Below are 17612 nucleotides of genomic sequence, written 5' to 3'. Positions count from 1 at the left end.
GGAATAGAGAGAGATTGGGAGAGTGATGAAAGAGATGGCATTGATCAAGATATTTTGTACCCGGAACTGAAGTGTTGAATTGAAATCCCACTGTACAATTACTTACAGATAATATAAAGGAGATAGATAGATGCATAGATAGATACATATATACATAAGATAGGAACATAGATAGAACATCCAAAACTACAAATTGGCTGTATTACTGACCTTAAGCTAATTCCCACCTTTATATATTATAACTATTTTTTCTTCTTCCACTTCCATAATAATTCTTTCACAGTGGTCTACTATTCCAGTTTTAGGATGATTTATGTCTTCTTTGCACGTGTTTTTATTATATTTCATTTTGTTGTAAAGGAGTTACAGTTACGTAAATCAGGTAATGAGTGCATTTCTTGTTGAACATTGTTACCCACTCCTTCGTTTTTCTGCCATTACCACTCCCCCTCATTCCTCCCTCCCCCCTGAAGTTGTAAAGTTCATTTCCAACTAGTGTCTTGTGAGTATCATTATTGCATTGGGTCATCCTGTGTCCTTGTTTCACCATTTTGTTATTTCCCCTTCCCTTTCCCAAATGAGATAAAGTATATACAAGATGCAGGGTACTATTCCATTTCTGTATTGATCTTACTAGGAACTCTTTTTTTTTGTATAATTTGCCAGTTGGTCTCTTCTTGTGTTAACACATGAATATATTGCATTATATGTATCATACATATTGTATTTGCACCTTATATTGTATTAATACCTAATAGAGTTTTATCATAAATTCTGATATAAGCCAAGGCATTACCTTCCACGAGCTGTTTTTTAAAACATGCACTGGGTTTTGTTGAATCCTGATATTTTTATAGAAATTTAATATTCAGCCTCATCGAAAGTGGGGGCTTCAATGAGGGTCATTGCCTCTGTAGATCAACATAGAGTGAATGTTTCTGTCATGAATATATCATCCCTCCCATTCCACAAGCTCTTTTTAATATATTTCAGTGATATTCGTAATTTTTGTTTTTTGCTTTCAAGAGTTACACCTTTAGTTACATTTATTCCTAAATATTTTTAGTTCTTCTTGCTGTAGTACTTTATTACATTATTTACAGTGTCTCATTATTTATTATTGATATGTAGGAATGCAAATATACTTTTCCATTTTGTCCATTTTAAATGCTTTGATTGCATTATTTATAATTACGGTGCCTATGCAATATTCTGTAATATATTTTAATAATAATTTTTCTGTTGATTTCTTAAGGCTTTCTGTGTGCAAATACTGACAATTTTATTTCTTATTTTTAAAGCCTTATACTTTGCCTTCTTATTCCAGTAGCTAGGAAATTAGGTATCCATTCACACTGCATGCAAAACAAACAAGTTCCAATTCATCAAAAACTCAATATCCAAAGTTAAAATATTGAAATTTGATAATATAGTAATAAGAAACATTTTCTTCGACAAGATATCAAAAGTCATAACCATAAGGAAAAAGCACATACATTTGTTTACATTAAAATAAAAACACTTGGAATGAAAAGGAAAGCCTAAAAGCAAATGGAAAAATGCAAATAAGCTATAAATGGGAAATAATATATTTATAACACATACAATTGGCAAAGTATAGTCACTGTCTCTTTATGGACTAAAGAACTTAAAATAGAATTTTAAAATTGGAAAGTTGTCATTTCACAAAGAAACTATTTGTGGCTCATTACCATATTTAACTGTGAAGTAGAGCATAAAGATGAGTATCGACCAAAGCTCTTTTCATTGCAGGAAGGGCTGTGGAAATGCATCGGTACCTGGATAAATATACTTCCCACACAGACAGAACAATGTAGTTTTCTTAATTACTGTTCAGGTAAGACTAAGCTAAAAATGACTGCTTTCCTATTCAGAGACTCACAGATTTCACTGCAAATATGGACCTATGAGTCCATCTATTCCATAATTCAAAAAAGTTCTTTGCTACATATTTATGGCTCCTTGAACTTTGTGACCTTTTATTTTATTCTGGCTAATACAATCCTTGCCTTCCTTCTAAACTCATGTTCCAGGTTTTAGTATTGCAAAGATGTATAAATTTATGAATGCAATGGTACTGTTTAATGAATTTTACCAGCAGGTCTGTGTCTGCCCTAAATATTTTCTTGGATAAAATGTAAGCCCACCTTCTCTTACCCCACTCATGCACCAGGGCACTTAACAAGCTACATAGGCGGGAATGGGGGAAAGGCAGGTTAAACTGGGGAGGGTGGAGAAAGTTTTGGAAACGTTTGCAAATGAAGAAAACATTGACACAAAGCAAGGTTAAAATGGTTGCTGAAATACTATCTACAAATTCAATGCAATACCTATCAACATCCCAGCCTCATTCTTCAATGAAATAGAAGAAGCAATCCAAAAATTCATATGGGATAATAAAAGACCCTGAATAGCAAAAAAAAAAAAAAAAAATCCTTAGCAGAAAGAACAGCACTGGAAGAATATCAATACTAAACTTCAAACTCTACTAAAAGCCATAGTAATCAAAACTACTGACCAATGGAATAGAATTGAAGATCCAGAAATGAACCCACAGACTTATAGCCACCTAATCTTTGATAAAGGAGCTAAAAATATAGAATGGAAGAAAGACAGCCTCTTCAGTAAATGATGCTGGCAAAATTGGTTAAATACCTGTAGAAAACTAAATCTAGATCCCCATATATCACCCTGCACCAGAATCAACCCCAAATAGATCAAAGATCTCGAAGTCAAAGCAGACACCCTGAAAACAGGAAAGAATAGGAAAAACTCAAGGGCTCCTTGGCACAGGCCAAATTTTTCATAATAAAGACCCAGAAACACAATAAATCAAAAAAATGTTGGACAAATAGGATTGCTTGAAACTGCAGAGCTTCTGCATGGTAAAGGACATAGCTAGCAAGATCAATAGAAAGCCTACAGATTGGGAGAAGATCTTTGCTAGCCATGCAATAGACAATAGTCTGATATCTAAAATACACTTGGAATTCAAAAAATTAACTCCCCCAACAACAAATCCTCAAAGAAACAACTTCCGGATTAATATGTAGGCTAAAGACTTAAAGAGAAACGTCTCTGAAGAGGAAATAAAATGGCCAATAGACACATGAAAGAAATAAAAGAAATGCAAATCAAAACAATAAGATACCACTTCACCCCAGTTAGAATGGCTATAATCAAGAACTCTAATAGCAACAGATTCTGGAGGGGATATGGCAAAAAGGGAACCCTACTGCATTGTTGGTGTGAGTGTAAACTTGTTCAAACACTTTGGAAAACAGTATGGAGGTTCCTCAAAAGACTACACGCAGAGCTCCCCTATGAACCAGCAATCCCACTTTTAGGTATTTACCCAAATGATCACAAACAAGACCATACCAAAGCTACCAGCACAACTATGTTTATTACAGCATTATTCACCATAACTAAGATATGAAACCAACCTGGATGCCCCTCAGTAGATGAATGGATGAAGAAATTGTGGTATATATTTACAATGGAATGATATGCCTCCATTAGAAAGAATGGTATTGCCCCATTTGTTAGGAAATGGAAAGACTTGGAAAAAATTATATTAAGTGAAGTAAGGCAGACTCAAAGAAACATAGATCATATGGTTTCTCTTATCTGCAATAACTAGTATATTTCTAGGACAAGCAGTAGAGTTCAAAAGCTATATACATATGACCATATAACTTGATGCTAAGGGAAATGAACCCCACAATAGGGACATAAGAGGTTTTATCTTTGTTGCTTTTTAAAAATATACTCATAATTCACTATGCGATTTTTTTGTTTCTTTGTATGTTCTCCCCCCATGGTACAACCCTTGTTGTCACTGTATTTGATTCCAGTGCCCTGCATTTTGTATATACATTTTCTAATTTGGGGAGGGGAAGGGAAATAACAAAATGCGGAAACAAGGATACAGGATGACCCATTGTAACAATGAGATGTACAAGACAGTGTTGAAAATGAACTTTACAACTTTGTGGGGGGGGGGGAGGGGGCGGGAGGAATTGGGAAGGTGGGGAAGAAAGGGATGGTAGGGGAAAATAAAGGAGGGTGTAACAATGCTCGATAGGAAATGGACTCATTACCTTGCTCATGTAACTGTAAACTGTACAATATCTATACAATAAAAATATATATTAGGAAAAAATGCTTGCTGAAGATCAGTTGATGAGTGAATGAAGTCAAGAGGTATAACTTGTGGCTTGGCAGACATAGAAGCAGTTTTTCTTGCCTCTTTTGGTTCATGGTACTTTCTTCCCTAGGTTGGTCTTCTCCTGCCCCAAGGGCTCAGACAGTAACCAATAGTCCCCTTGCTCTAGGCCATACTCCAAAATTTCCATTATACCTAGCTGAGCATATCCTCTGTGGGAGAAGTTACTGGTTTACTTCCAGATCTTTCTTCCGTTAAAGAAGGAATCAGTCCTTGTTGCAAGGAGACAACGAATGGTTGTCACCAAGTGTCATACACAGGGTTCCAAAGTAACTCTTGGAGACATTGGGTCTATTAATGATGAAAGCAAGGGTCTGTGGCTGATGGGAGGAGGGTAGTGGTAGGCAAATCACACCTGGGGAATTGTATAATTCAGGATTCCTAGCCCATCTCCCATGAGTCTACCATCCACCTTTAAGACTCATGTAGTAAACAGATGGTTTGGCATATTTAATTTTCTCACATACTCACTTGAATTTGCTTCCTTTGAACTATGTCTTACTTCCAGTTGGTTTCCTTTGCAGCCTGCCTTTTAATTAAACTCCTAATATATCTATTTAAGATCTCCTCAGACTGATTAATCAAGTGCCACAGGAAAGTGAAATTCCATCATAAAACAGTTACTAATGTGTGAGGGGGGGGATTATTAAATTGCTGTTTTATTGCCCAAATTGACAAAGATCAGTGATGAAAAGTGAGCACACTGGAGTCGCGTGGCAACGTGCTCATCTAATTAATGAAGTGACAGTTCTATGCTGTGAAGTAGCAAAGGACTTGACAAGACTCATGGCTTTTCTCATTGACTCTAACAGCTGGAATGATGTTTCTTAACATTCTCACAAGGTTTGGCAGTAATATATTACCCATGTCTCAGTTAAGGGAGAAGGGAGGGGTGATCCAGTTCCTGCTCTACTGGTTGACTAAACCCCATATAAAGGCAGTACTGAGAGCTGAGTCTTTCCCCTCGGCCTCCCTCATTAATTTACTATCACTGTCCCTTCTCCATACTTGCTGTAATCAGATATTTCTATTTTGAGTCTTCTTGTTTTGGGGGCACCTTTGTTGGACCGAGATGGAAAACTCCACAGGTACTGATATCAATTTTCCCCAGGAGAAAAGGAAATAGAAGCTTAAGCCTTTGACACACAATTCATGAATGATTCTGATTTCATAAAAAAAAAAAAAAAACAGAAACAAAAGAAAATAGAATGCAGGGACTTATTTTGAAGTTATCAAACATGAACCATATCGATCGGTGAGTTTTCTGCAACAATTGATAAGACTTTATCGAAGGAAAGAAGGGTGACATCTGTATGTTTTGTATTTCATACACACACACACACACACACACACACACACACACACACACACACACACACACACACACACACACACCCCTGAAAATCTGGTTCCTGGCTATTTTCTGTTAGTTGACTTCATATTAAGGTCACAGGGTATTTGATGGTGATCAACTGGATTAGAAACGAGTCTCTCTCGAGTCTCTGCAAGTCCTTTGGCGATCAGATGAAAAACAGCACCTCTGTGGGCTTACCTGGTTCCAGAAAGAGACTCCATGCACTACAAAGGCAGTCTTGATTCTGATATTTCTGCTCTTCACTGTTTATATTATTTTTCGCTCTAAACCACTTGCATCAAATTAAAGAGGAGTGAAAAGTGCGTTTCTGATACGGGTTTCCCGAGTTGACATTACTACATTCAATCTCTCTCCATCAGGCCCATTCCCGAGGTTACGCGTGGGAAGGAAAGGGAAATGATTATAAATGTAAATTTCAACTCCCTGTGGGGTTGCTTGGCTGAGAAAGAGTTCTGAGCTTGGCACAGCTCCGGAGTAATTATCTAGACTTGAACACACTTTTTGTTTCAAGGGGAAAGACATTTGGCAGCGCTTCTCACAGGCTCGAAACGGCCACATGGCTTTTTTTCCCAGGGAATGCCAAAACCTCTCATCTTCACTTGTAAAATGCTAATGGTCCTCTCTCACCCATATCCTGGTCCCCAGTAGCTTTGAGGACCTGGTATGGATTTTCCTGGAACAAGCTCACCGCAGGGACCCACAGAACTTACAACCTGGCAGAATTCCTCTCAGCGCCAGTGTGTCATTTGGGCTAGTCCAAGTGCCACAGCGTTCAAATCTCCACAGCCAAACATGTGTTTCACTGGAGGGGATAGACAAGAGTTACTCAAGCAAATGATCCCTATGCTCTTTGTACAAATGACTTTACAGAGCCACCTCTCTTTCAGCTAGAAGCAACAAGAAGGTCAACAAAAACTCTGTCTGCCAAGTAATGTGCTAGTAAAACATCAGGTTCCAAATCAGAAGATGCAATTATTAGGTCTGCTTTGGAGCACTAGCACAAGCCTCAATTAGCAGCCTATGTTGTTTTGTATATATTTTTATTGTAAAAATACTTCACAGAGGGGTTACAGTTACATGAGTAAGGTAATGAGTACATTGTTACCTTCACCTTTGTTTTTCCCTGACCATCCCTGCCCTCCTCTCCTCCCCAACTCCTCTCCCCCAAGTTGTAAAGTTCGTTTTCAACATAGTGTCTTGTACATCACATTATTACAATGGGTCAACCTGTATCCTTATTTCAGCATTTTGTTATTTCCCTTCCACTCCCCAAATTAGAAAAATGTATATACAAGATGCAGGGCACCAGAATCAAATACAGTGAAAAGAGGGGTTATACCATGGGAGAAGAACATACAAGAGAAACAAAAAAATCACATGGTACCTTATAAATACATTAAAAACAACAGCAAGAATGATAAAAACCACCTGTGTCCCTATCTTGGGGTTCATTTCGCTGAACTTTTCTGCTTCTCCTAGACATATACTAGTTATTGCAAGTAAGGGAAACCATGGGACCTATGTTTCTTTGGGCCTGACTTTCTTTACTTAATATAATTTTTTCTAAATCTATGATTTTAAAACCCCACATGAGCAACCAAAAACTACTGTGTGACCTGGTGCTGGTGGCTCGTGCTTGTAATCCTAGCCCCTCAGGACCTGGAGGATCTCAGTTTGAAACCAGAAACTTATGACCTGGAGGATCTCAGTTTGAAACCAGCTTGGGTAAAAATAAAGTCTGCAAGAGTCTATCTTCATTTGACAGGCAAAAAGCTGGATTGGATGCCTTGTTCAGGTGGTAGAGGATGAGATATGAGCAAATGTGCCAAGTGAGAGTATGAGACCCTGAATTTAGCACAAACAACATTAACAAAATATGTATGAGAGAGAGAGAGAGAGAGAGAGAGAGACAGACAGACAGACAGAAAGACAGAGAAAGTTAAAGAGAAAGATGAGAAAAAATATAACATAGTCACTTAGTCATTCAACATTCACTGGACTAGCATCTCAGGTCAGAGTGATACTAATGTACTGTCTTCATCCTTAAGGACAAATGATGGAAAACACCTTCATTCCACAAACATTTACTGAGTAGGTACCAGTCCCTGTGTGGCAGACTGGAGACATAATGCTAAGAGGTGAGCTATGGTCCTCTTCCTCGGGGTTTGCTATTATGCCTCATACATTAAAGCAGTTCACAGTGCTAAGTGGAAAGTTCTGCATAGATCTTGGAGCTTCAAACAAACTCCACCGATCAAATCTTAGCTATTCACTGTACTAGCCATGTTGTTAAAAGCCATGAAGTCCTTTTAAGCCTTGTTGTTTAAGCCTTTGGCTGTTATTCTGGAAAAATGAGCATGAGAGTACATACCACACACAGCTGTAGACATTAAAAGAAAGAATGTAAGTGCAAGATCTTTTGTAGTATCTGCCAAATAGAAAGTGCTCAATAGTTAGTAGTCATTTGTAGACATAAGTGGGTATACCTTATAATGGTAAGCAGTGGTGGGATATAGTACATATTTCAATACAGTGTTTATGTGATGAGGGATGGATTTGAAACCTGAGAAGCCTTAGAAGAGAGGAGAAACAGTATGTGCCAAAGTCCAGGTGTCTCAGGAAGCTTGGTGTTACACTAGGAATGTAATACAGTGCTAGGGGAGGGGAAAGTAATGGAAAGGGATTAAATTGGATGTGACAAATCTGACCATGGGTTGCCTAGTATGTCATTTCTTTTTTTCTATTTTTGGCAGTACTAGCGTTTGAAGGCAAGGCCTTGTGCTTGATAGAGAGGTACTCTGCCACTTGACGCATGCCCCCAGACCTTTCTGGGTTTTGTTTTTTTTTCAAATAGGGTCCACTTTTGACTTCCCTGCCTAGATGGTAATCTTATTTACTTTTCTTGTGTAGCTGAGATGATAGGCTTGTACCTCAGCACCCAGCTGGTTATTGGTTAAGATAGACGTTTACAAACCTTTTGCCTCAATTAGGATCTCAGCTTCTCAGGTAACTAGAGGTAGAGGCCTGAGCCACCATGTGTCTTTAAGCCTAAAATTTTATCCTGAAGACAATTTAAACAACATTGGTAGTAATTTAAATAACTCATTTAAATGAATGTTTCTTAAAGGAAATAATGCTCCAATTAAACCATCGCCGACGGGGAGGATTCAGCCGATGAAGAGAGGGGCTGTGATGAAGCGAGTAGAAAAGCAGGGACACAGCTCTAGAAGCAGAAAGGAGCACAGAACATATAATGTCCTGTTATCTGAAAGGAGAGACATGGCTCTCATTTCTCTTGGAACAATCTAAAACTGGCAATTCCAGAAGGTCCCTGGGTTAGACTTGCTAACGCATACATAAGCTCATTCTAAATTGTTCATGTGGGCTTCTTCCCTCTCTTCCAATATTATATTTTAGGGAGAAGAAAGGTGGCCCATACACTCATGATACCAATGATGGTCCTTATTTGCTTGTAGAATCATGGATGTTTCTATTACTGTGATCACTGCACTACGTATAGACATACATTCTCCTTAAAATCACATTTGATATGTGCAATAGCCTTGTGTGGATACAGCCACAGGGTTTTCTGCTTGGGACAAGGCTAGAGAGCAGAGGATGCATCCTAAGGCTGTTTTACTAGGGAATCCCACATCAGGGCAGACATGTGCCCAGGCACTGCTGTAAGAGGTGCTTTCTGTCTGGGCAGTTGAAATCCTTTATCTCTGCAATGCACACTGTTGGTATTTTAATCCCAATATAGGTCAGTGTGGAAAGAACTTTAACAAGTACACCTTTTGATTGTCTCAGGATTGCTATCTTTCTCTTACCTTTCTAAAAATCCCATATACCCTACAAACTCTGGCCTCTGCCTGTCTCATTTTCTTTGTGGGGTTTTAAATGTGTATCCACAGCATGGAGTGGATTGGGGTGTCCGAATGTCTTAAAGTAACATTATTTTATGACACAGTTTTCAGTTAATTGTATTTACACCTGATAATTCTATTTCTCCTGGTGGCTGAGGGAGCATCTAAAAGCTCCATTCCTGAGCTTGCCCCTGGCTGCACTCTTTGACTGGTCAGCTTGCAGGTCATGGTTTCTTTCTGTAGCAATTCATACTTACTGTGACAAGTCAGCTACCACGCAGCCACAGAATCAAGTTTGCTTTTATTTTTCTGAATCTAATTTGCTTCTCTTATGATCTTTATGATCGTGTAACTCAGTGAATTTCACCAGAGAGGAGAGATAAAGGTGTGTGAAATTTACCTTGTTCAAGTAAAAGGGTACATTTTTAGGATTTTTTTTGTCGGTCATGGGTCTTGAACTCTGAGCCTGGGCCCTGTCCCTGGGCTCTTCATCTCAAGGCAAGCACTCTACCACTTGTGCAACAGCACCACTTCTAGTTTTCTAATGGTTAATTGGAGATAAGAGTCTCATGTACTTTCCTAACCAGACTGGCTTTGGGCTGCAATCCTCAGATCTCAGCCTCCTGAGTACCTAGGATTATAAGTGTGAGCCACTGGCACTTGGTTTTTATTAGGAATTTATAAATAAATTTTGATTTAAAATAACGTACTGATTGATAAGATATTCCATAGCTAAAACCTTTAAAGCAACAAATTAGGGAGAGTGTGATTGTGTGGATTGTGCCAGTTTTCCCCCCTATAGGGGAAAATTAGTTTGTTTTTATTGTTGTTTTAGCTGATATACAGGGGGGTTACCTTTTACATATATTGAGTGATAGGTACATTTCTTGCCTTTTGCTTAGTATCAGCTGTTTCCTCTTCTCTCATTTCCTCCTCCCGTCACTGCCCTAGTTCACTTTCATCAATGTCCAGTGTCAGCTGAGGGGGCTCTCTGCTATACTTTTCACTCACTTTCCACTGATTCTGTGCCTCCCTCCTACCTTCCCTCAGATGTTCACATGTGCACACCATAGGTGAGGTAAAGAATACAGAGTCATCTAAAAACAATTAAGACAAATAAAGAAGTGCTCCTTTGTTTCCTTATCTTCAGGGTTCTTTTCAGTCTGTATATTATTTTATATGCATAGGAAGAGGTGCTTGGGCATTACAATTAGGTGCTTTTCTCCTCTTTTGGTCTCACTGTGCTTGGGTATCTTGAGTCATATTTTGTTGCATTTTTTTTCTTTTTTGTCGGTTGTGGGTCTTGAACTCAGGGCCTGAGTGCTGTCCCTGAACTCTTCAGCTCAAGGCTACCACTTGAACTACAGCGCCATTTCTGGTTTTCTGGTTGTTTATTGGAGATGAGTATCATGCACTTTCCTGCCTAGGCTGGCTTTGAACTGCCATCCTCAGATCTCGCCTCCTGAGTAGCTAGGACTACAGGCGTGAGCCACTGGCACCTGGCTCTTGTTGCATTTTAAATCTAATATCTGTATATTGTCTCTCTGATCTTACCTCCTTCAACATGATTTTCTTTGTTGTTGTTTGTTCAGCTTGCTTACTTGCCTGGTGCCCTGCCACTTGAGTAATGACTCAGTTTGATTTTTGCTGGTTAATTTTGTTGATGGAATCTTTATAGACATTTCCACACTGGCTTTGAACCACAGTCTTCTTTATCTCAGCTTCTTGAAAAGCAAGATGATAGCCATGAGCCATCACAGCCTAGCTATCAGTTAACCTTTCAGAGATCAATTTGAGAAACCTAAAAAGAAAAAAAAATCAGAAACTGAAAAATATACTGAGATTTCTGATACTATGTTTCTTAGAGTAAGCCCAGATTTATATCTGGCATTATTTTCTTTTTCCCCAAAGAAATTTATTCATCATTTCTTATAGTATTATTTTATTGGTGATACATTTTCATAGCTTTTTATTTTTCTCTGCAAATTTTTATTTCACCTGAATTTTAAAGCTGTTTTTCTTAGTATAGAATTTTCCCAAGATTTAAAGATTGCATATTTTGTCTATTGTCCTGTGAATTCCTGGACTCCATGTTATTGAATCTCAAATACTAAGGAAACTTGGTGTAGGGTCCTTTTGAGTGTAGAATCTTCATGTTAACTAATTGCCTCTGGATGTGAAAAATGTAACAGGAGTCTCCTGGTGCCTTATAAATGTCTGTACTGGCTTCGGGCTAAATCTGAGGTAAGGGGCCCATTCTTCTTTTTGGATGTTGAATTCTATTTGAATGTTTGTATTAAAGTTTTAATTCTATTTTATCATTTTACCTTTTATTAAAGTGTTCCTTCATGATCGATATGATTTTATGGTAAAGATTTTCCCCAAAGCAGGAGATATATTACACTCTTTTGTGATCTGTGCCACATATATAATTCACAGAAAGACATACACACACACACACACACACACACACACACACACACACACACACACACACACACAAGCTTCTATTAGTCATTAAGCAGCTTTGCTTGCTTATTTCAGTTTCTTTGGGAAATGCTTGTGTTTAAAATACTATCAGTTGGACAGTAGTTAAAAATCAAGTGAGAATCTCAGCATGGTGGCACATACCTGTAAACTTGCTACTCAGGGGACTTAGGCAGGAGGATCCAGAGTTTAAGGCCAGCATGGACTATATGCCAGATCTCAAAAGAAAAAAATCTCAAAAGAAAAAAAACTACAAACAAAACAACCAGGGTTATGGGCATGGTAGAACAGTGTTTCCCAAGAAAGAATAAGACCCTCTGTTACAGCCCGAATGCCAGAAAAAAAAGAGAAGAAAAAATGGATGTGATGGTGTATCTATAAATACAGGCCTGTAAATTCAGCTGGAAGGCAAGTTCCAGCATGAGGTGTCTTGCATCGTGATAAAGACAATAAAAGAGGCAGAATGGGAGCTTGCTCTGAGGCAGTGGAGAAGCCTAAGAGACACATTTCAGGACCACACACATCTGTCCCCTGTATGGACCTGTCTGTCGTAGAACAAGGGCTCTATGTAGCACAGAAGAGTCTGAAAAATAGATTCACTTGATGAGTATTGAGCATGCATGACCCACTTCGTTTGTAGCCATGCATATTTCTATTTTTTGGCTGAAGATCTCTGTGGCCATCCTCTCAGATTCCTACCAGTAAAAAAGCCACAGCTTGATTAAGGAAACAGAATGCCTGTATGAAAATTCCCAGAAGCTGGCAGAGTCTGTACTGTATCAGTTAGGTTCATGTTGATAAAAGGTAATTTTCAGTATCAGCAGTGAGAGGAGAAAAATGGTGGACCCCAGTGGCAGCTGTGAGGTTTAGTAACAGATACGGTGCATCCTTCTGGAATGGCCCAGATTAATCATGGGAGAGACGTTGAAGACTTGTGAGTTTTCTGTGATGGTCGGAGAGAACACGTATTATCTCCAGTTTCTAGACCCAGACTAGTACAGCATGGAAAAAGAGGCCATGAAGGGACAGATCAGCAAAAAGCCAGCTACAGAGTAAATCATCACTTTTCTCCTTTTCTCCTTCCTGGACATTTTCACATGGGTAAGAAAACAAATATGTTTTCCTTTAATGTTTACACTGCTGTTTAAGCTCCCTCACCCCACTCATTTGGCTGAAAATATTCCTTACGGAATCTCTTTTACTCTTATTATCCTTAAGCAGTTGTACAAGGGGGTTTCAATTCTATATTTCAGTTTATGAATACAATGCATCCAGATCAATATCATTCATTCTCTCTCCCAACTTCACCCATCACCTCAGCTTACTTGATTCTATTTTCACAGATGCACATTGAATATTATGACTGTATTTCTTCTTTCCCTATTCATCTACCCTCACTCCTCTTAATCTCCCTCTTTCCCAATAACACATGTTGCAGATTCCTCGTGTTCATTTTATCTAATATTATCTGTTGGTATGACTATGGAGCAAAGTATATGTTGCCACAGCTCATGCAGGTCTGTCTTACAAGTATACCTATCTGAGATTGAGGAGCCCCAGCAAGAGAGGTCTGGGGTGGCTGCACAGTGCAAGACTTCATGGTTAGGAAAACAGAGACACTCTTTCAGGATTCAGTACTCCTTCAGGATCCAGTTTTCTTGTCTGTGAAGGATATTTCAGTGATGTCTAAGGTCTTTTTATCACTGTGGAAATCTGTGAGTTTCTCCCAGGTCTTCACTCTCTGATCCTGTCTATGGTTCTCAATTCATGCCAGCAGGAAGGAAGGAACCATGAAGGCTACAGTGGTTATGGATCTTTCTACCCTAGATAGGAAATAAGATGGATTCAGAAGTGTTCAGCACGTTCTCAGAATGCCAGTTGGAATAAACTCGAGTGTTCTTGAAGTGGGGGAGTATTAATAAGATACAACTCTATAAATGGAATCTAGGGTACAGAGGGATCCAGGGCCACATTAAGACCCTGTCCCTATTTTGATTTTTTTCGGGTTAATCTAACTGTTTGGGTCTCTGGCTCATCTCAAGGAGTCTTGCTACCACTCTAGAACAAAGCAAGTGATAACTGTAAATATTTTACTTTGGTGCATAGTACATGCTTAACATTACAACAGAATGATATTATTAACAATTACTGTTTACTGAATATTTGCCCAAACCAAGCAGAACTTCAAAATGTTTCACATCCATCTTTAATTCTCCTAATACCCTGTGAAGTCAGATTCATTATTTTACTCATTTAACAAATGATAGAACCATAGCTTAAAGATGTTTAATATCTAAATTCACATGACTGGTAAGTAATGAAGCTGGGATTTCAATGTAAATCTGGTTTGAGCCTCCATTACTAGGCTTTTTTTATGTTGATTCCTTCAAGGTGTCTGCAAAGCAAATCCACTGGTGAGCCACACAGTGCAGAACATGTCAAAGTCTTTGGGCAGTTTAGTGGTAAATGAATTAATCAAAAATAATTAAACATCTCAAGCATATTAAACACAAAATAACTAGGACATGGTTGGATCTCCACATGAATTCCTCCTGATGAAGCACTTTCTGCTGTGACAGAAATAAAATAAAGCCCCCTTGATAATTTGAAGCATATACAGCAATTAATTCTACATTTATATGGTCTTTTTTTTAGAACTGTATTTTAATTTTTAAAGCACCATTTTAATATCTGTGCTGCAACTGATAATTATTTTGGGAAGGGGCGGGAGTGAGGGGATTCTAGTGACAGCACAAACAATTTTTAATGTAACAGCTGCAAAGCTTAAATCAACCATGTGCCAAGAGCCCTGTAGCTTGTCAGAAGAAAGATGGTTTAAAGCCAGTGCCTCCCGCTTCAAGGTCACTGGTGTGAGTTTAGCCAAAGTGGACAGTGGCTCAAGGTCACCTTCTCTTGATTGTTCCTTGGTGGCTCAGTAAATGACATAGTGAGCTTATGCAATTTCCTCCTGTGCAACCACCCAGGACAAAATCCAAAGATTCCCACTGCCAAAGGGAGAAGCAACTCTGGCACAGGCATGCGCTGTGTCCTTTGAAGGTCTAGGTCAAATCTGATCACTATGATTATTTTTATTATTGTCATTAGTCTTATGACTACTATTCCTGTTACAATTAGATCTTGTTGGAGAAGCATCTGGCGAGGCTAGCTCAAGTGGCTCTTGGTCAGGATAGTGGGAATGAGTACAGGAGACTTGGATAAAATTCTTCCCGATTGTACCCTTCTCTTGATCATCGCAGGCTTCAGCCTACCACAGAGCTGCTTGGGAACAGTAGGCCCAAAATGTCCTATGAATTCTAATTGCCTCTGCTATTTATGTATCCTCTTATGGCTCATTATCACTTATGACTTCGAGTTGTATGGTACTCTCATTTAGGATGTTCAAGTGGGAAATAGAAGGTAGGACATTAAAATCTTCCACTGGTTCATTGACTCATGAACCTTGGCTTAATAGAAGCCCTCAGATGTCCTTACTTGAACACTATGGTTTTCTCCAAGGAGTCATACTCTAAAGTCGTCCTTAATGTATCAAGTTGAAAAGCTACCTGGAGTGGCCACACACCTCCTACATCCTTACACTTGGCATAAATAAAGCACTATATAGGAGGTGAGCATGCAGTCTTGTAGACAATCTCTTTAACTATCCTTCCCTGCTTCCACCCCTACATTCCTGTGTCCTTTGTAGCAAGTGTAGCATGCTAAGTAAATAATTAGCTATTTATTTAAAACTGTATTTCTCTCTGACACTTTTTCATCATATAGATCATGTTTAATCGCTTGATTCTAAATAGAAATTTGCTTTTTGTTAAGACTGTGGTCCTTCCTGAATTTCACCTGTTTTATCCCACTTATGAACCCTTGGCCTGCGTATCTACCCCAGACCTCCCTTGCTGGGGCTCCTCAATCCAGATAGGCATACTTGTAAGGCAGACCTGCAGAAGCTGTGGCAACAGATACTCGCCACAGCCACCGAAGAGTTAATGATGCTTAATGACTATTTGTGGAATCAATTGAATAAGCTAATGACCCTAGAGTGCTTCTGCAAACAGGTCCCTCCATTGTTCTGCATTTTTACTTAGCAGGGCCCAAAGGAATCCCAGGCCACTGAGAACCCCAACCCCACAAGCTTACTGAAGGAGATAAAGACTTGTGATTCAACCACCTGCTTCTGGGCTCAATAACCACCTGCATCTTAATTACTTCAGTGATACAAACAGAAGCTCTTAGCTGCTTATACCATGTATACAATTTTCTACCTCTGCACCTGGCTATAAGAAATATCACATTGTTTTATTTTGTGAATCGAGTTAGTTCTGACTTTCTGCCTCCATGAGTCATGGTTGGGAGAAATTTAAATTCAGAAATATTCTTTGGAGGGGCTGGGAAGGTGGCTCAGTGGTAGAGCTCTTACCTTACATGCATGAGGTCCTGGGTTAGATTCTTCAGCACCACATTAGCAAAAAGAAAAAAGCCAGAAGTGGTGCTGTGGCTCAAGTGGTAGAGTGCTAGCCTTGAGCTGAAGAGCTGAGGGACAGTGCCCAGGCCCAGAGTTCAGGCCCTATGAGCAGACACCCCCCCCAAAAAAAAAAGAAATATTCTTTGGAGACAGCTGGCCTATCTAAGTATCCAGAAACTGAGGAAATATTCTTGAATCTTTCAGTCACCAATGACTATCCTTGAAATATGCATAGTGTTGGCCCAGAATCAAGGCCAGCAGTTTGCTGAAGCTGTTGGTTTCAAGCAGGAGCCTAAAGAATGTCTTTCTTAGTCTGTTGGCCATTTCAGAACTTTGGAAATGTAATGGCCAGTTCATTAAAAAGAAACATTGGTAAAAGAAAAAAAAGAAATATACATAGTGTAATTTCACACGATCTATGCAAGATATACAGACCTGTTAGTACCCACGTTGGAGTATAGGCACAATGATACGCTCTGGATATTTCAAATCTGGCAAACAACATCAGTAGGACATCTAGCTATGCTACTGTTTGCAGAAGATTTTGTTGTTTGATGTTTGTGGAAAGGAAACCACACATCTCTATTCTCAGAAGTGTTATGTGTTGTACTGAGTGAGAGAGCAGGAAAAACACTTTGGCATTTCCTAGTTTTCCAGTGGACCTTCATACATGGATCTTTAGAAAATTACTGTTGAGTGATTTTTTTCCCTAGAAGTGACGACAGGGAAAGGAAATGCTGCCATTTCTTAGCCTCACCATCAATTTATCCTGTTACATGAATAGTCCTTGGCTAGAAGATTATTCTCCCTGGAAATGGAACTATAAGTTTGCCCAGACCCTCTTGGCTACCGGGGTCTACCAAGCCTACCGTAGAAGATATTAGAATAAAGTGCTTCAACTAGAAGCAATCTTATTCAATCCTAAAATGTCAGGTTATACAGCCAAAGGGCTCCCATTTCTCTTTGCTCTATGCTACGAATAGAGGATTCCAATTAGTAGTAGCTGAATTTGATAGTGAAGTTACTGCTTAAGTGCAAGTCAAAAAAATGGCCAGTCTGGGTGCTTTGAGATGCTGTGCTTTCCCTGGTAGGAAATGCAGAAAGCCTTCACTTCCAAAAGCCACTGAGGGGGAAAGCTGACAGCTCTGCATTCTTTAACAG

The 17612-nt window shown here is 39.0% G+C and overlaps 1 non-coding gene across 1 annotated transcript; it reads left to right on the top strand.

The window, feature by feature from the left end:
- Positions 1-16688: 16688 nt before the first annotated feature.
- Positions 16689-16823, top strand: LOC122127900. Its single transcript, XR_006151325.1, has one exon. It is a non-coding gene; the product is annotated as a small nucleolar RNA SNORA2/SNORA34 family (small nucleolar RNA).
- Positions 16824-17612: the final 789 nt, after the last annotated feature.

This window comes from Dipodomys spectabilis, unplaced genomic scaffold, assembly GCF_019054845.1.
Source record: "Dipodomys spectabilis isolate Male_0828 unplaced genomic scaffold, ASM1905484v1 ptg000009l, whole genome shotgun sequence".
NCBI lineage: Eukaryota > Metazoa > Chordata > Mammalia > Rodentia > Heteromyidae > Dipodomys > Dipodomys spectabilis.
This window is presented reverse-complemented; position numbering and strand designations above follow the sequence as displayed.